The following is a 20,379-nucleotide window of genomic DNA, read 5'->3' as shown; positions in this document are numbered from 1 at the left end:
AAAAAAAAAAAAGCAAAAAAAGCAAGGCACAGAGCTCACAACCAAAGAACCTGTTGCTAAAATTCACCTCTGGGAACAGCTGATTGGGGGTATTCTGAGAGGCCAATGCACCTGCCAATCAGCTTTTTTCTTATTTTCCTCCCCAAAAACTAAGGTGTGTCTTATACTCTGGGGCGTTTTATAGATCATGATTGCTTGAATATAGAATGAATGGTTGAATATATGAATGAGTGGATAAATACACACACACACACACACACACAAAATACAGGAAGATTGAAATAACTGAAAACCAAGCTTACAGAGACAACAATTGATCTGCTTTGGTGGTGCATGAATTTGTCTTAATGGTGATAAGACTTCCTCTTATTATCTTCCTAATATCATCCAGAGGTACCACATTTTTTGAGCATTTAGCTTTTATTCTGAAGGGTCGGTTACAGAACAAAAAGGGGGGGGGGAAAGCCTTTTGCACTGGGAGGAAGATGAACTATTATGATACTGATGGTGATTTCTAGCTGTTGAAGATCAGGCTTCCTTAATGGCAGCCTTCTATCTGACAACCAACAGTTTAGCTTTGCTGTCAGCTGTAACAATCTTCATGAGATAGGTTTATCAAGCTTGAGGTAATACTATCCAGTGGCTGAGATTCTGTACCTTAAAGTAGAAGAGGGAAAAAAAATTCACTTAGCAATGAAAATGCGGCACTATTATTTCTACTGTTTTTATTTCCTATGCAGTGAGTTAGATACGGTTCCCTGACTAATAATCCCAATGCATATTTTTTGAGAGAAAAGAAAGAATAAGAAGGATGGGACTGGTTTAGTCAAAAACAGATTGCAATGCATTGAATTGAATTGATTTCAGGCTGTAAGGAGAATGAAAAAATACCTGTTTCGCATAGTGCGGAGCGGTGGGATTTACCTCTGAATTGTCTCCAGACAATGCAAATACAAGAATGGTAAAATAAAAGTCAGCTTCTAAATGATTTTCTTAAAAGTGTGCGCACATAAAATCATGCATATGACTTGCTCATCGTACTGTGAAATTAAATACTTCAGAGCCGGGTTTGGCAGACAGAAAATTTATGGCTACATGGCGTCCGATGCTACAAAGCTGGTATAAGAAAATGAAAGTTGCAATTCGGGATGTCATTCTTGCCACGGAGCTTCAAGACAATGCTCTCTGAAGGAGAGCAAAAGCAGGGCTGTTTCTGTTGTTTAATTCTAGGGCTGGGGAACCTGTGGCTGTAGGGCCACTGGCAAGCTATGGCCTAATTTCATGTGGCACTTGGCCTACTTTCAAAAGCTCTGCGTGAGCAAACGATTTAGACTCACCTCTCATAAATAGCACACTCTATCATCTATCCAACTTTGCTCACAAATACAGGTCTGGTTAAGAAAAGTTCTCTTCAGAAGGTTTGGGTGAGATGTGATGCCACTGGTGTTGTTGAACCCCTCAGTGCGCCATTCTTCCAGCTATATCAAGAGATCAAGTGGGTGATTATATAAACAAGGAACACAGCAAATATCCTAAACCCTTTGGGTAAGAACTATTCTGATGCTGAAGTGTACTGCATAAGGGGGAAAAAACGCTTTATATGTCTCTGGAGAGACACCTTCAGGTTGTCAACCATCTTCTGGCAGTGGCACATTGGAATTTCCCCCAAATTTTGTTGTTTTGTACATCCATCTGTTTGGGAGTCTCTTACATTTTTTGTGGATTGGAGAGTCTGACCTGTAACTCATAGATTGCAAATGCAACAGGTTGCAATATTGTATTACCATTATTCAAAACAAACAAAACAACAACAACAACACCCCACCAAAAAAACAAAAGTCATTGCTGCAAGGGAAGGTTCCAAGATAAAGACTCAGGAGACTGTTAGGCAAATACCCACGAGCAAGATTCTCCATTATTGGTGGAAAAGCTGCTAGAAAAAAAAATGAAGGCATTTCTTCTCTAAATGGAGAGATACGGCTTCTAACTTGGAAATAATTCGTTGGCTGGAATTCTTGTCACTCTGTCTTAATGTCTATAGAGATTCTTAGCCATCCAGGTCATGGTTGTCAGAGCTGAAGAAGCTTCTTGGATGAGAAGCAAAATGTCTTCAAAGGAAAACCAGAAAGCCCAGTTGCCTTTTGAAAAAGCACCTTGGGACAACTCTGTCTTAACCTTCTTTATAGATTTTAAAAGGAGAATTCCGTGAGAATCAAGCTTGGAAATAATCACTATGGGTTAAGGTCACAGCAAAGAGCTGATCGACACCTTCTGTATCTATGTGCCTTTGAGTCAGTGTTGAGTCACGGTCTTATTTCTAGTGTGATGCCTTAATCACTACACCAAGACACTTTCTAGAGCTGTGATGGTGAACCTATGGCATGCGTGCCAGAGGTGGCACACAGAGCTCTCTTTGTGGGCATGTGCTGTCGCCAGCTGCTTTTCAGGTTTCCAGTACGTGCCGGCCAGCTGGTCTTTGTGTATGCATGCGCGCACTGGAAACCCAAAGACTAGCTGCGCACCGGGCAGCTGGTCTTCAGATTTCCAGTGCTCTGGCACGCGCCTGTGCATGCACGCATGTGCGTTCCGGTTTGGGCACTCGGTGCCAAAAAGGTTCACCATCACTGTTCTAGAGACTAAAATTCTTCAAATGATCCCACAGATGTTGGGGCAAAGACAAAAGGAGCTCATAAAAGCTTGAAACCAGAACTTCAGCTAGTGGGGAAGTTTTACTTGCCATTTTCTAGAATTTTTGGTGAGAGAAAATATGTAAGCAAAAGAGTATGGATGAACACACTTGTCTGAATCTATAACAGTTTTTAAAAGTCAGGTTCAAAGACCATGCACTGACTGCTTTAAAGGACTCATAGGAGAAGGAGTAACTGTTATTCATCAGTCTCTGCTCAAAAGGAAAATAGATCAACACAGGAGTTTATGTCATTATACTAATGATATTTTTTTTTTATCATTTGCATGGTGAAGTGATGATATCAGTCTGAATGTGTGTCCCTTGTAGTGCAGTTTGGTAAATCAAGGTTCACTGTGTTACGTTAGTGGCACAATGGCACAATGGCACATGGTTCAGCTGTCCCTCCCTGTTCCTTTTCATCTGAACTGATAAAGGCAGGGAGGGGAGAGGTGCATTCAGACTTGCAAGATTTGGTTACTATAACCGTATAATAGAAGCACTTCAGGTAGTCGTCCTTAATATATGACCAGTTGCATAGTAACCATTCAAAATTAGGACAGATCTCTCCAGAGCCTCTTGCAACCCATTTTTGAACTTAACAATGGCCATTCCCCCATAGTCATATGATTGCTTTTTGGGCACTTGGCAACCTACGCCTCTTTATGTCCATTTGCAGTGTCCTGTGGTCACATGACTACAATTTGCAACGGTTTCTGGTGTTGACTTCGTGTCCCAGCAAAAAGCACCTGTTGTGGCAAAATGGATTCTCTTAAAGACCACAGAGTTTGCTTTACAACTGTTGTAAACAGGGTCACAAAATCAGGTCCGGTTACATGAATTTATGACCGCAATGATTTATGACCATAATTCCAGGCTCAATTGTGGTTGCAAGCCAATGACTACTTATATTTGCATTCCTGATTTAGGTTTCCCAGTTTGGTCTACCTTCAAGGGTGACAAGAATCACACAGATTTCTAAACTGGATCAGGATTCCCTAGACATAAATTGGGAGGCTTCTCACAGATAGCATGGTCCAGAAATCTTCCTGCCTTCATCTGTGATATACTTGGAAATTAAAAAAGTGAGACAATTTCCATTAGAATTTAGGGCTTCTTCCCCTAATTCACAAGGGCAATATGTGTGTGTGCACGTGCATGAGTAAGAAAGTGAGTTGTACAGAGGAGAGAATTTGCAACATGAAATGCCTGGGGACTTTCTCAATTCCTGCTAAATTTTTTAAAAAGGCTTCTGGGAGAAATGTCCTATTCTAGCCCTGAGCCCATCATAGTCTTCTCAATCTGGTACAGCACTGGCCAGGGTAATGTACTTTGTAGTCCAACAGATCAAGAGAGCATTCGGTGAGGCAGGCTGCCCTTTTACCTCACTCGTGCTTCTTTGCTGAATTTAGTACTTGTTTCAATATACAATTGTTGTCACTGCAAGAAATTGATTCTCTCATTGCCTCCTACTTGTTCTTTCCTTTGGCCAGGTGAGGTCACTGTGGTACCACCTCTCAGAGAAGTATCTTGATGGTTTTTATTTCTAGTGTTTTGGGGTAAACATGCACCTTTTTTTGTGGAGGAAATGGTAACAGCAGTGTAATCTTTACTTCAGTTTATAAAAATGAGGGCTAACTGACGGTTGTAACTTTGATGGAGATTTACCTACCGGCTATGAAGCAATCAAATTCACACTGTTAAGGGAAAGCTGATGAGTTAATGAATGCAACGTAATTGTTCCACGCTGCAAATTGATGGTGAACCCACATATGTATTTGTTGGAAAAACAATCTGAATTAGGAGAATAAATGAGGATTTTATTTAAAACAAAAACAAAATTGGGAAAGAAATAGAAATTGGCATTTTCCTTCTGCCCTCGGCTATTTCTGTCAGTTTTGTATTCCAAAAAAAAAAAAATGTCCTTAGGTCAAATTTATCTCAAAAAGCAATCCTGAACAGAAGTTGTGCCAGTAGGCAATCTGTTCACATATAGCTATATAAAAAAAGGAGAAAAAAAGGAATTGGCAGTGGAGGGGTTTAGTTGGTTAGTGAAGTCAACTTGTACTAAAGGTAAGGAACTCCAGTAAAGCCTCAGTTAGCACTCAATAATATGAACTTTGCATGCAACAGACCATATTTCTGTAGTGATTTGTGCCTTTGACACATATGTGTCATCTGCTTTATGATCTCATTGTGCAAATGGCATAAATTGCTGCAATGATATATTTTCTTATTCAGTTGAAATTTGTGGCTAGCAAACTCCTTCCTTCATTAAAATTTATTGCATTCCTACAACTACTGTAACTATGGCTACCATATCCAACATTACTTTAGTCTAGTCAGTATAAAAACCTCTAATAATTACTTTACTTATCAGCCTGGTTGCACTGTGCTTTCTGTTGGACAATGAAACCACATTATCAACAACACCTGTAATCAACATAATAAATATCAACGTCAATCTTATCCTTGACACCCTACCCATTAACTTTCATCCCGATTGTCCTATCTGTAACATAATCCATTGTAGAGGACTCTACATGATACATATCAACCAATTCCTACATTAACACATTTACCATATGATGTATAGTTACGAATTATTATGTTTATATACTATATCTTCTCCATTATTTTAACCATAGTAATCACATATCTAGCAAAACAATGGAATTTTTGTTTATAATCTAAACAAACCTTGACATATAATGGAAACGTTCTATAGAACTAAGGTTCTATAGAATGTTTCTAAGGGGCACAAGAAGTGATAGATTAAGAGATTAAGACGGGATTTTTTTCATTGTAGAATATGAGTGCTTTCCACCCATCCTGATGTTGAAAGAATGCCATACTGGCATGGAATCTGCTGTTTACCCTGCTGATCCCTGTCTTGCCTATTTTGACTCAGTACTGTACATAATCTGACATTGTGGGTCCAATATAAACAAGCGATAAGTAAAATAATTACTTGATTCAGTTTAGCTGTCTTTCTTCTGCACATCATGAGCCATTGGGGAAGTCACCTGTCAATCATGGTATTGCTGCAACATTGGGGTGACCCTTGCTGCAGATACGTATCATCTCAAGGTTGCTGTCTGGGTCCCTTTTGCCTATTCAGGCGGAATAAAGGTTTTTTTAAAAAAAGAAAATCTAAACATTTTAATGGGGATTTTTTATTTCATTCTGCATCTGGATAGTTTATGGGTCTGTATTTTAACATTTATATTTATATAACATTTAACATGTATTTATATTTTAAAAAGGGACATGGTGGCTTGGTGGCTAAGACACTGAGCTTGTCAATTGAAAGGTCGGCAGTTCAGCGGTTTGAATCCCTAGTGCTGCGTAACGGGGTGAACTCTTCTTACTTGTCCCAGCTTCTGCCAACCTAGCAGTTTGAAAGCACATAAAAAATGCAAGTAGAAAATTAGGGACCACCTTGGTGGGAAGGTAACAGCGTTCTGTGCACCTTTGACATTTAGTCATGCCAGCCACGTGACCACAGAGACATCTTCGGACAGTGCTGGCTCTTCGGCTTTGTAACGGAGATGAGCACCGCCCCGTAGAGTCGGGAACAACTAGCACATATGTGCGAGGGGAACCTTTACTTTATTTTAACAAATGCTTATGTGAATGGACTGTACAGTATTTTGAAAACCCTCAAAATGGAGATTATTGGCACCAACTGGCACCAATGCGCTTGTAAACATGAGTCCTCATGGTTTCTTGCCTTGTTGACTTTTGTTTTGTTTAAGGGCTGGTCACTCCACCATGACAACCATTTTGTAACTTGATAGACTTAAACTCTCCAAGCTAAGCAATTAATGATTGTTCCAGCTGACCATTCAGCCCTATAGCTGGAGTTGTGCTATTTTAAAAAAAAACAACACAAAGTAAAAACAAAAGCAAAAAAGCCAATCTTACAAACCGTATGGAAAAAAAAAAAAAAGAAAGAATTTCCTAAAAACATTTGTCCTTTCCCCACCACATGTCATCTATTTGTGTATTGTAAATATAAGACAAAGCAGCTAAATAAGTGTATGGTCACTGGGTAGAGAAGTGATATGAAGAAGCCTGGATGAATGAGAATACATCACAGTATTATTTTCCACTGCAAAGAGTCTGTCTGTCTGTCTGTCTGTCTGTCTGTCTTTCCTTCTCCCCCCTCCCCCTACCTATCCCTATCAATATATCTCTTGATATAGATATATAGCTATATCTCTATATTCTTTGCAGTGGAAAATAATTTTGGAAATACTTTTAATAAAACACATCCAGATATGATGTTGTGCTAATTGCCATACCAGTTCCAAGAAAAAGAACTAATTTGGAAGATTAGTGTCCATCTGCAGAGCAATTTTCACTCCTCACAAACTAGTTAGACTGCAGCCTTCTAGCATTTCTCCCAGCATCAATGGTCTGCAAATACACCAGCCAATCAGTTCTCCCTCTGGCTGATTAATCATGAAATTCATAAATTGGGACTGACACAAAGTCCTGTCCTGTTGTAGCTCCTGGAGTAACAAAAATCCTCTCGCCAATATTGCACATAAAAGAAAACACATAAAAATGATTAAGATCATCAAGGACTGTTGCTTGCATTTGCCCCACAATTTATATCTTCATTTATACAAATGAAATTAGAATCTTAGCAAGAACAGAAGAACAATTATTAGAGGGGAAAGCTACTATGCTAAGAAGATGTCACTCTGGTCTCTGCTGACTTTGATTCAGCCAGGATAATACGAGAGCAGTTTTTTCAATTGTTTCTTGAAGAGTCAAGTGTTTGGTGATGGGAGTTGGTGGGTGGGTGGGATGACTCATGTCTCACTTGAATCCGAAGCAGAGTTCTCCAAAATGATGGGTGAATGGGACTATCCATTACCGTTATTAGTATTATTCCTGGGATTATCAGTTAAACTAGTATTCATTACATTATATTCATATAATAAATGTTTGTGTGTGTGTGTCAATGAACAATCTGAAGCTTCATGAAGGGGTTGATGAGGTGATGAGTTTGGGGTACCATAATCCAGAGGTTGGGTGGGAAAAGGCCTCTGGTGGCTTAGCAGACTAAGTCTATTATTAACACAGCTACTTGCAATTACTTCAAGTTCAAGTCCCACCAGGCCCAAGGTTGACTCAGCCTTCCATCCTTTATAAGGTAGGTAAAATGAGGACCCAGATTGTTGGGGGCAATAAAGTTGACTTTGTATATAATATACAAAATGGATGAAGACTATTGCTTAACAAAGTGTAAGCCGCCCTGAGTCTTCGAAGAAGGGCGGGATATAAATTCAAATAAAAAAAAAAAGAGTCTGGGCCCTTCTGCTCCAATAGGCTGGGGGAAAATAAGTCTTTTGCCAGGGATATTGAAACTGGCAAGTAGAACTAAGTTGCTGTTGTGGTCTGCCAGCAACCTGTGGAACTGGCAACAGAGTCGGACAACGATGAGGCTGAGAAAGAGTGTGGGCCAGTCCTGGAGGCTGGGGAAGGCCCAGATGAAGGCTCTGCATCAGAGGCTGAGGTGGGGTCAGGGCCATCGGGGAGTGAGGTGTAGACTCCAGAGCCTCCAGAGGCTGACAGTAGTGAGGCAGAGGAACAGGAGGAGCCTGTTCCTAATGCACGCATGTAAAGAGCTGCCAGAAGGCAAGAGCAGCTCAAGCAAAGAGGACGACTCGGAAGTAGGGCCAAGAGATGATTGGCCCCTCCCATAAGGCTTAAAAGACCAGCAAAGTCATTTGGGCTTTGCTGGAAAACAATGTTGATAGCTTCGTCTTATTGCATTTATTTTGTATGGGTGTCTTCTGAACTTTTGCCAAGAAAGGCCTTTGGCAGTTTGCCTAATTGGCCCAAGGTTGGTGATAGGACTGAGAAATTTGTGTTGGGAGGAATTTGCTTTACTTTAGTTGAACTATGCTGAGAATGAAATAATTCTCAGCTGTTTAAATAAAGTTGGTTTGTTTTTACACTGACTGAGTTTCCTACTACCTACTGGGGCCTGGGTCACAACAGTTGCCTGTATTCTTCCTGTGACTTCTCCAGGGCCTGAACTGCCATCCTCCTAAACCTTATAGCCTTTATAGTCCACTGCAGGAATTGGGTGTGTCTAATTTAATGAAGAGAAGGGCTAGGGGTGACATGATAGCAGTGTTCCAATATCTAAGGGGCTGCCACAAAGAAGACCGTTTTTCCTAATTTTCCAAAGCACTCAAAGGCAGGAAAAAGAAGCAATGGATGGAAATTAAACAAAGATAGAACCAATCTGGAACTAAAAAAAAGTTTCCTGACAGTTAAAACCATTAATCAGTGGAGCAACTTGCCCTCAGAAGTTGTGGGTACTCAACATTGGAGGTTTTTAAGAACAGATTGGATAACCAGTTATTTGAAATGATATAGAGTTTGCTGCCTGAGCAGGGGGTTGGACTAGAAAATCCCCAAGGTCTCTTCCAACTTTGTTATTCTGTTATTCCTAATGGTAGATGATGATCTTGACTGCCCCGTAACATACACATGTATCTTCAGCTGATCAATGACGGAGCACAGAAACTAACCTTCGGACAGAGTCATACTCTCCCTTGTTCAGAATAGGCAAAAAAAAAATGTTGGCTTGGGTAAGAAAAGCTATTAGGCCTGCTGCCCAGGCACCATGGCATCACAGTGCCTTTCCAGCCAACCATAGAGCTGGCATATGGGGATTGGCCATGAAATTCCAGGGGCTCAAATTACAACATTTACAAGCAGCAGAGTTAGAAGAAAAGTGATTGAGCTGTATTGGGATGCTAATGGAGAAACCTGAAGATGATGCATCCACCTAGGAGCAAAGCAAAGCTTCTTGTGGAAGTACCCATTCTTTGGTTGCAGTAGTCTGTGCGGACCAATAGGGAGATTGCTTGATGCAAGAGTAAACAGACTTCCTGCAAGCTACAGCATTGCAAAAGAGCACATCAGCTTTACTCTAGTTTCATATTAATAGACATGAGCAGCTGCCACTTCAGACCTTCAAATGAACCCATGTTAGCAGGGCAAGGCATCCAGAATTGATTAGGTATCAGTGCAAATTCCATTTGTGGACGTTCCTTCATTCCTTTCACATGTGATTCACCTACTTTAAGACTAGATAAAAAATGGTTCTGCATACGTATGAATGATTCCCATCCAGAAAGGAAGATGGGCACATGCAGCTGATCCATAAAAATCTAGTGATGTCTACATGGTTTCCACTGAATTGGATGCATGTGGCTGTTTTGAGTATCTGCATTCAAATCATGTCATGCACAAATAATGCAACAAAGACTGAAATCCAGGGCAGACTTAGTTGATGCAAACCTTACTGGACACAATGAGTTTTACTCAGAAGGAACATGCATAGATTGATAGTGACAATGTGAGTAGAGCTGGATTAGATCCTGCATTTTTTCCATCACTCCATCACTGCAGCTCTCTGGAATTAAAATTGTTTGTTTTCCTCTTTTTTTGCAAACTTGCTTGAAAATATATTGTTAAAACAAAACAAAACCCAGCAAAGCAAAACATTAGGCATGGTCAAACCTCTTGCGAAGCATACTTGAGTGGTGCATAAAACAAGTCAAACAAGAAACACGTTATCTCAGTACAGTATCACACACTGATGACAATTAGTCATTTTTCTCTAGCAAACAATCCATATATTTTATATAAAGATTTTCTGTAGAGCTCTTCTTCATCCTTTGTTGGCTAATGATGAACTTCAATTGCTGTCCGAGGTGGGAATATTTGCAAATAAATCCTATGGTTGCCAGTGAGATTTACAAAAAAGTATATACAATTGTGATGAAAAATGGTAAAAATCTGGATTAAAAACTGTCTTGTCTCTTTTATATACTAAGTACTCACAAAACTATTGCAATTCTTTTTTTCTATTGTAAAAGTACAAGAAGACAACAGCAAGGCTGCTATCTGTCCTTGTTACAAGAATCTGCACTTTGATGTTACATTCTACAATTGTAAAATGGATCCTTAATTTATTATAACACGAAAAATCAAAATACTACTTACTGATACAGTATGTCTGATTTTAGAGCAAGGGACAAATTGTCAGACAGGTTAACTGTTATATCAGGCACGGAAAACACATGTCTAAAAATAGTATAGATGTATTTAAACAGTTTTATTACCTCACAGGTGATGAGCATGAACATTTATTTATTTTTTATTTATTTATTTATTTTGTCAAATACATATTAAATAATATATATAAGCATAAATTGAAAACATAAAATGAATACAACTGAAGGGAACATTAGGACAGGAATGGTAGGCACGCTAGTGCTGTTACGCATGCCCCTTACAGACCTCTTAGGAATGGGGTGAGGTCAACAGTAGACAGTTTTAAGTTAAAGTTTTGGGGATTTGGGGATGAGACCACGGAGTCTGGTAGTGCATTCCAGGCATTAACAACTCTGTTACTGAAGTCATATTTTCTACAATCGAGATTGGAGCGGTTCACTTTAAGTTTGAATCTATTGTGTGCTCGTGTATTGTTGTAGTTGAAGCTGAAGTAGTCATTGACAGGAAGGACATTGTAGCAGATGATTTTATGAGCTAAGCTCAGGTCACACCGAAGGCAGCGTAGTTCTAAATTTTCTAAACCCAGAATTTCAAGTCTGGTGGCATAAGGTATTTTATTGACACGATCAACAAAATATGATCAGTGGAGTGGAGGACTCTTCTTGTGAAATATTTCTGGACACGCTCAATTATATTAATGTCCGATATGCAGTGTGGGTTCCAGACAGATGAGCTGTAGTCAAGAATTGGTCTAGCAAATGTTTTGTATGCTCTGGTTAATAGTGTAATCATACCGGAGAAGAAGCTACGCGAGATTAGGCTTACATGAGCATCTTGGATGCTTTGGGAGTCTCAGAGGTCTGAAAGCAGAATGTATACACACTCTGAAGGCCCTTTGGAGCTTATTGAGAAATCTTGGGCAACAGTGAGGTGGATTTGGAGAGGATGATAACCTCCTTCCAGTCATGAGGAAGAACAGGTAATGGGTTTGTGCCTGGGCTTTTCTAGTCCTAGAGATAACCCAACAATAGGTGGTATCTTTTTTTGTTATATGCTTCCCCTATTTCTATTATTTGCTAAATTAGCAGTGAGGACAATGGCTCCAGAGAGCCCTGTCCAACCTGGAGCCCTCCAACAGTATGGGAATTACAATTTCTATCTAGCAAACAGCCAAAGGCTGTGTTTACGGTATAGGGATTCCCAAAATTATAATCCCAATAACTTTAAAGAGCACCAGGTAGGAAAGACTAGCTTGTATATATCTGCTGACCCATGAAAAATCCATAAGTAAAACCAAACTTTGAGTAAGTAATAGTCAGGAATTGTATGAGTGTCCAAAATGCCTTGAAGGCATCATTTCTTATATTTTAAGTTTGCCTCAAAACTAGGACGTCATTCTAGATGCCTTTGCATAATTTAGGGTAATATCAGTGGTGGGATTCAGCCAGTTCGCACCACTTCGGGAGAACCGGTTGTTACCTTTCTAAGCAGTTTGGCAAACTGGTTGTTGGAAGAAATCATTAGGGCAAAGAACTGGTTGTTAAATTACTTGAATCTCACCACTGGGTAATATGTACTTGATTCTACATAGTTCTTTGACATTCAAGGGTGAGAAATCTTCTAGAATATTTGATAATTATCTCTTTAAAATTATTCTAATGGTTTAGCATAAGACAAGTTGGTTAAGGGACACATTTGCAGATCCCTTGGCAACTTAACAGTTTCATAACCTTTTAATTTTTATTCTAGTCAGTATGTAGAGTTCTTCTTCATATAGAATAGAATAGAATAGAATAGAATAGAATAGAATAGAATAGAATATAATTCTTTATTGGCCAAGTGTGATTGGACACACAAAGAATTTGTCTTTGGTGCATATGCTCTCAGTGCAGGGATGAAATCCAGCAGGTTCTGACTGGTTCTGGAGAACCTGTAGTAGAAATTTTGAATAGTTTGGAGAACTGATAGTGGAAATTTTGAGTAGTTTAGAGATCCAGCAAATACCACCTCTGGCTGGCCCCAGAGTGAGGAGGGAATGGGGATTTTGCAGTATCTTTCCCCTGGAGTGGGAATGGAGATTTTGCAGTATCCTTCCCCTGCCATGCCCACCAAGCCACGCCCACCAAGCCACACTATGCCCAGCAAGGCACGCCCATAGAACCAGTAATAAAATAATTTGGATTTCACTACTGTCTCAGTGTACATAAAAGGAAAAAAAAGAAAAGAATACATTCATAAAGAATCATAAGATACAACACTTAGTGATATTCATAGGTTACTAATAAGCAATCAAATCATACTAGGAAACAAACAGAATAATATAAATTGTAAAAATACAAGCAACGTGGTTATAGTCATAAGTGGGAGGAGATGGGTAATAGGAAAGATGAGAAGAAAAATATTAACACAGTCTTAGTAAATAGTTAGACTGTGTTGTCTAATATTGTAAGAGGTGGTAGTATAGGAGGGTTTATCCTAAAATCTATCACCATTTTTGAGTGTATTTAGTTAAGTTCATTGTCCTGCCTTTTTTTTTCTTTGAACAAAAGGTGGCTAAAATTTTCTTGTTTATGCAAAAGCACCAAGTTGTAATACTTTGGGGGCTGAGGGCTAAAAAGGCCCTGAGGCAAACAAAAAAGAAAAAGAAGAAACTCTACGTACTGAGGAGAAAACGCAGTTACCCAAGTCAAGTTTATGTTTTTTAACCTATTTTTCTTGAGATAACTTTGTCAGATTGCCAAACAAACTCTCCAATGGGATTTGAGCTGCAGCCACATTAAACTAGAATTGAATCTTGTTATGCTGGTCTCAGCTAGCAGAGAGTCCCTCTGAGCAAAACTGCTCTGTATTACTCTGCCTTCTGTTCCTTCTACCCAAACTGTGAATGCATAATCATATTTCTTTTGGAAAATGACTTGTTTTCCTTCATTACCGAAGCAAGATTGATTTTTCCTGCCGAGTGTTACACTTGTAGAAGCAGCGCTAATCAGATTCCAGCACAGCGATTCATGGCAGGTAAACCCTTACAATTAAAAGTGTAACTAATTTGTGGGCTGATCAGGATGGGATCTTGAGTATGATTCAGCATCAGCAGGTGTGGAGACTAACATAAAATTTATATGCCTAATATTCAGTTGTCATAAATAATAGTCAATATGGCCTAAGAACTAGAATCCTGCAGCCAAAGAATGGGCTGGTTATATCAAATGAGAAAAAAATGTATCCTTTCCTCATCTTTCCTTATCCTTTTCGCCCTTGAAATTCTGAGCAGGAGCTGTGACTGGCAGAATGTTTTTTAAATAATAACATTTACTGACGATTTTTCTCAGATCCAAAAGAAAATACAAAGCAAAATTAAATAAAAGAAAAAAAAGTAAAGAAAAAGAATGAGAAAAGTATAAGAAAAAATGCAAATAGAAACAGGAAATATGAAGAAGTGATTCCAAATCTCTTTTGCAGCAATTAAAGGAGCAAACAAATCTTTTTCACACCTCCCTTTTAAAATTGCATATTTCCCTTCTTCCCTTTATTTAACACTTTTAATCAACTAATCCATGAATTGCCATATTATTTTGATTCCATTTTCAACAGAAAGTCCATAAAAGTTTACCAGTCTTTAATAAAAGCACTTACTATTTTGACCCTGATCAAACAAGCCAGTTTGGCCAATTCTGCTAATTCTATTGTATTTTTCCTTTTTTGTCCATATAATGACCTTGTTGCAGATTGACAATTTTTGTTTAATTTGGTTTTAGGTTTAAGGCCTATCAGTATCATTTCTCTGTGGCTTTAAATTTCAGGGGAATTTAAATTTAATTTAAATTCCCCAGATGTCCACTCTTGTCTACTACCTTTCTACTAATACTGCAAACTTTTCCTGACTTTAAAATAGGGCTGAATTGATTTATCTCTGAGGAATGTATTGGCCTTGATAGCATGCTAAAGCGGGACAGATAGTTCTCGACTTACAACAGTTTGTTTAGTGACTTTTCAAAGTTACAACGGCGCAGAAAAAAGTGACATGACCAGTTTTCACACTTACGACCATTATAGCATCCCCATGGTCATGTGATCAAAATTCAGATGCTTGACAATTGATTCATATTTATGACGGTTACAGTGTCTCGGGGTCACATGATCCCCTTTTGTGACCTTCAGACAAGCAAAGTCACTTAACAAATGTTTCAGTTAGTGATAGAAATTTTGGGTCATAAATCGAGAACTACCTGTACTAAAAAAATGAAGATGTGCGGTTTCAAACAAAGACTGACCTTCATTCCATTTACAGTAGAACCTCTGGTTACAAACGCTTCTGACTATGACCAAATGGGGTTCCGATCAAAAAATTCACCTTTTTTTTTTTCGTGGTCGATTTCCCCTTCTGCACCATTTTTTTGTAAGCGCCAAATCTCCAAAATTAGGTTTGGGTCATGACCAAATCGGTTTGCGACTAAAATTATGGAACTAATTACGGTCGTGACCAGAGGTTCTACTGTACTTTTAAACTCAATTAGAATTTAATAGATTTAAAGTTAATCTCTAGCTATGTGTTGTGGCCTGTCGGCTGCTGGCCCCTCCAGTGGCCGATTCAGAGGAGGAGGAGGCGTGGGAGTCAGGGTCAGCATCAGGGCAACCTGGGAGCTCCCAGGGGGAAGATGGAATGGTGCTGGCAGAGAGAGAGAAAGACAGAGGCGGCACCTGGGCCATCCGTCATGTTGTGTCCTCCTCGCCTCCATCCGAATGATGGCTTAATTAGCCGGCTCTTATCAGCTCTGGCAGCAAAAGAATCAGCGTCTGCCAAGAGCCCTCGATAGCTGCCAAGACGCTGGTGAGTCACAACCTTCAGCTCTAGTCAATCCGTGGATTTGCCTGATACAAAGAGACACACCAGCTTTTGCTGCCTTTTATATCCTTTGGGGTGTGGCTCCATGACTCAGCACTTCCTAGGCCTGCCCCTCCCATTTCTGTCATTCCCTTCTCTCCTGCCTACAAAACCTGGGATTGAGCCAAGCCTGATTGCTGTCAGCTGGGTCTGCAGGTGTGGCCTGGGGGGGGGAAAGAGTCAGGAGAAGGAGGCCTCGTTATCTCCTCCACCTGGCCTGCTTCTGGCTCCTGGAGCTGAGCCAGGGAGGCCGGTGCTTCCGAGGTAAGTCCTGACGGCCCTTCTCCCTCACTGTCCAAATCACTTTCTGGCAGCAGGCCCGGCTCTGAGTCACTTTCTGGCAGCAGGCCCAGCTCCAAGGCACTTTCGGGCATTGGGTCAGGTTCGGGGACGGGAGCCACAACACGTCAGCCTGCAGATGGAGAGTCAACAGCCTCCAGGTCTGGAGATAGCTGATGAGGAAGAGGATGAATATCTGGGTCCAGTGTCTGATGCATGGATGCACAGAAGGCAGAGAAAAGGAGAGCAATGGAAGCTGTGAGACGATCCTGGGGAAGGAAGAGCCACCGCTGCTAGCGAGGCCCCATCCTAGCTCTGGGGATAAAAGGCAGGAGGTGGAGATAAATAGATAGGTGTGGCAGGCAACTATTCATCTTCCGGCTGGCCGGACTTGTTAGCCTGCGAGAGAAACTTTTTGCCCGGGCTACCAGCAGTCCTAATAAAGGAATCTTTTGAGTTCGCATCAGAGTGTTTGTTGTGTTTGTGGAGTTGGGTCAGAACACCATGTATTAAGTAATTTTCATTTCAGTCTCATAAAAACTATACTTTGAAAATAATTTTAGGAAGTTTTAAGGATGCTTTGAAATTTTTGGGAAAGTTGCACACAAGCTGAGAATTTAAGGTTGTGCACTTCTGCTTAGGATCATCTCTAATATGTCTTCATTCTTCATCTCCATATCTCTTCCAAATGTCGTTTCTCAGATTCTTGAGAAAATTTGTTTTTTGGGGAGTTGTCTACAATGTTCTACTTTTTTAGCCTCTTCATTTCCTCTTTCTATAGCCTAACATCCTAAACCAGTCATGGCTAACCTTTTCCGGACAGATTGCCCAAAGCGCATGCGCTTATGCGCGAATGTGGGCACACGCACCCAAACTCGTCAAATGCAGTGCGCACACGCCCCCTTGCATGCATGCCACCACCATGCATGCACAAATGGCCCCCACGCATGCGTGAGCAGGCCCCCGCATGCCCCCGCCCCCACACAGCAGAGACCCGATGATCAGCTGGATGGCAGGAGGCGCATGCACGGTGGAGCTGAACTGGGGCAAAAGCTTGCATGCCCACAGAGAGGGCACTGTGCCATAGGTTTGCCATCATGGTCCTAAACTATCTGCACAAAGCCTAATATTATTGGGAAATGGTTCTCATATATCACAAGCCTGAAAAGCAATCCTACTAAGCTTACTGATTATTTTGTAGCCATTTACTTGGTCTTGATAAATATTTCTCACTGATCTATTTTATTTAATCTTCCAAAGTAATGATCCTTTTGATAGTTGATTAATCACATTGCTTATCTCAATTCAAAATCATGAGTATTTCCCCTATTTCCTATTCAGAGTAGATAGACAAAATGGATTTATTTATTTTTTAGTTCTATGGAAGTACCGAAGCAGTTTTCATTAACTAGTTTGCATTTTTTTCTTTGATTACATCCTTGCAAATATCCATATATACTTCACTGCAGATTAGATTAGACTTTACACATGAATATTTAGGGGCTGTAAATTTTTCCAGCATCACAGTTTCCTCTTTCCTGATTAATCAATATCCCTGATTGTTAGGGTGGTTTCTCCTTTTCATCAGGAAATTTTTCCTTCTGTTTTCTTGAGACATCACAGCAAATTGGGGAATGCAAATTTCTCTGCTTCTCAAATTGCATTTCTGATTTAAGTACCCAAGCAGACAGATTAAACTCAATGGTAGTATAACATATTATTGTCCCGCTTTGATTTGGTTCCTGTAGATCTTCCAGGATCTGAAGAATATGCAAAGCACCACAGTTTCTTGGAAGAGTAGACAGACTCTGTTTGAACTTTCATCTATGGTAGCATTGTGGTTATTTTGATCTGCCACAATCACAATAACGATCATTTTAATATTAACAATGCATGTTAAATACTGTAAATTGAAGATTTATGAACAGCTAAATAAGTAAATAAAAGTCATTTTTCCCCTTTTCTGAATGATAATTTTAGTCAATCAGTTGTTACTTGTTACTAGCAAGAAATCTGATATTTGAAAAGGAAGTGGCAAGAGAGTGCAATTATCTTCAGTATCATAGGATGTGTGGAATAGAGGGAAACAATCCTAATGGGAGGTGTCATTCCATGTTAGTTTATGATCCTTGGATGCCTTATCTACGTCCATCCATAGCAGAGTCATTAACTCTTGTCAAAATAGTTGAAGACTATAATCATATAAGTATACCATTACTGCAATAGGTTTTTATGCCTTCCAAATCTCTGAAAATTTCCTGAGCCAGCTCAAAACTTTAAAAATATCCATGGATAGTCCAAAGTATGATCTGAAGTTTAATGATTTTATTTTATTTGTAAAATTGTATTCTTTGAAGTGTAGATTGGATGTACTGCTCTTCAGATGTGGTACTTTCTACTTTCATCATCTCTGGTTTGGAGCAAGATTTTGTGCTGACTTTTGGTCAGGAATATAACTTTCCAGATGAGATTAAGATAATTTGAACAATTTGGGGGTAGACATAATAATGTGAGAGCTAAGGCCTTGTGTCTGAATGAACTGCAGCCTCCTTGCATAAGCTTGAAGTAACTGGACTGTCCAATAGTATTAGACTTCTCATTTTGGGATTTTGATGGAATGGAGTTGGGTACCTCCATACTGGCACAGTTTCCAATCCCTCAAAAACAATTTAAAGACACCCACAGTTGCCATCCTTCCTACCGATCTCTGAATCCAGGGAACAAAATATAAGGATTCTTATTCAAGAGAGTGTTCAATCTTTTTGATTCAAATCTTTGAAGTTCACAGGCCATGCACACAACCTCCCAGCAGGAACTTTCAAAACTAAGCCTGCTTTTTCTGAGATTGTACTGCAGCTGCAGAACTTAGCTGAAGGGTCCCAGCAAGGATGCAGATTCTTTAAAGGGCTGGTGAGAGATAGCTTAGAGCAGCTTAGAGCAGAATTCCTGGGAGTTGAAGTCCACAAGTCTTAAAGTTGCCAAGGTGGGAGACTCCTGGCCTAGAGGTTTGTTTGGGCTACTCAGGAGGTGAATAAGTCTCTGTGTGAAACCTTCTTCAGGTTAGAGAGGAGGGTGGGAATGGTGAAAGAATAGAATTCTGAGCTATTTAAATAAATAAATACAAATAGTAGAATTCTGAGCTACTTAAAAAGCAGAGGAGAAAGCAACCTACTCCAAAAAGATTGTGATTAAAAAAAACAACTAAAATATTTCTGCCAGGTTATAGGATGGTATTCTTCATACTGCTAAGCTTAATTACCTCACAATTTCCTTAGTGCTAGTAAAGGGAAGTATAGGATTTATACTAGCAGGCATTAGTTCAATGAAAGGACCATTTGAGGTTGCAAAGTAATCTCAAAACTGTTGAGGTTAGCCTGCAGTAAACTGAAACACTCCAGGCTAAGTGGACAGGTACACTTGCACCAACACAGGTGGGAGAATATACCTTTGGAAGAGAGAGAGAGAAAAAAACATGGTGGGGTTGCCTTCAGGCTGAGTGGAGGGACTGCTGGAGAACGATGTAATTTCTGTCAATTGCTAGCCAGTTCTGATGAGAGAACAAGACCTAATTCCAGATCAGACCTTCATGATAAACCCTTCCTATTCAGGCGAAATCTTAATCAAGCTTAAAGGCAGAACCTTGTTTGGTAATAATGCCAAGATAAGGAAAAGGGCATCTTAACCAGAGGACCTTGTATGAATTTCAATGTCAATTCATTCTGACACAAAACACATTGAACGACTTGCTATTCTAGCAAGAAGTTTCGCTATCTACGCCAAGTAAATGACTAGTAAGTTCAATTGTCATAAGCCTATCTGCCGAGCAGCTGTGTCTTGACCAATGAACTAACATCCCATCACTGTCCACAGAACACACAAAACCTACAGATATTTTTATTTGTTCGTGCTCTAGAACCATCCCAACCTTTGCAAGTGGAGTTTGCCTCACAGGTGGGAGTTTTTCTTTAGGCCAGGGGTCTCTGAATTTAGTAACTTTTAAGGCTTGTGGATTTCAGTTCCCAGAATTGAAGCTGGCTGAGGAATTCTGGGAGTTCCACAGGTTTTATAGTAGCCGAGTTTGGAGACTCCCTGCTTTAGGCATCTGACAGGATTTTTCCTTTCATACGATCAATGCTCCTCTTTTAGTAAAGCACATGGGGATTTCAGAACTGGAAGTAACAGAATGACGCCGGTTCCAAATTTCAGTTTTCCAGAGAGGAAAGCTTTTTATAAAAACCATTCTATCTGAGGCCAGCGTGTTAACATGCAGGAGGAAGTGGAATGAACGAGCGAGACATATCGAATGAGGGCAACGATGAAGGCTTCCATTTCCTATTGTGTTTGCTTGCAAAACAAGTTAGCCCCAGGGCAGGATGCACTTTGGAAAGATCGTGGCTGCCATAGTTTGCTTTAAGTAAGTTTGACCGGGTCTCATTTCAGTTGAATGCGTTGCTTTGCTGATGTGAAAGTTTTGAAAATA

At 39.9% G+C, this 20,379-nt stretch overlaps 1 long non-coding RNA gene across 1 annotated transcript in view; it reads right to left on the bottom strand.

The window, feature by feature from the left end:
* Positions 1-509: 509 nt before the first annotated feature.
* LOC131196279 (uncharacterized) overlaps positions 510-20,379 on the bottom strand; it is a 32,925-nt gene continuing 13,055 nt past the window's right edge. Inside the window, exons 3-4 of the long non-coding RNA XR_009154684.1 lie at positions 1,338-1,478; positions 510-657 (exon numbers count right to left, since the gene is read on the bottom strand). This is a non-coding gene — a long non-coding RNA (uncharacterized LOC131196279). The remainder of the gene's footprint in view (positions 658-1,337; positions 1,479-20,379) is intronic.

Source organism: Ahaetulla prasina, chromosome 3, assembly GCF_028640845.1.
Source record: "Ahaetulla prasina isolate Xishuangbanna chromosome 3, ASM2864084v1, whole genome shotgun sequence".
NCBI lineage: Eukaryota > Metazoa > Chordata > Lepidosauria > Squamata > Colubridae > Ahaetulla > Ahaetulla prasina.
Note: the sequence above shows the minus strand (reverse complement) of the source record. Positions and strands in the feature narration are given on the sequence as shown.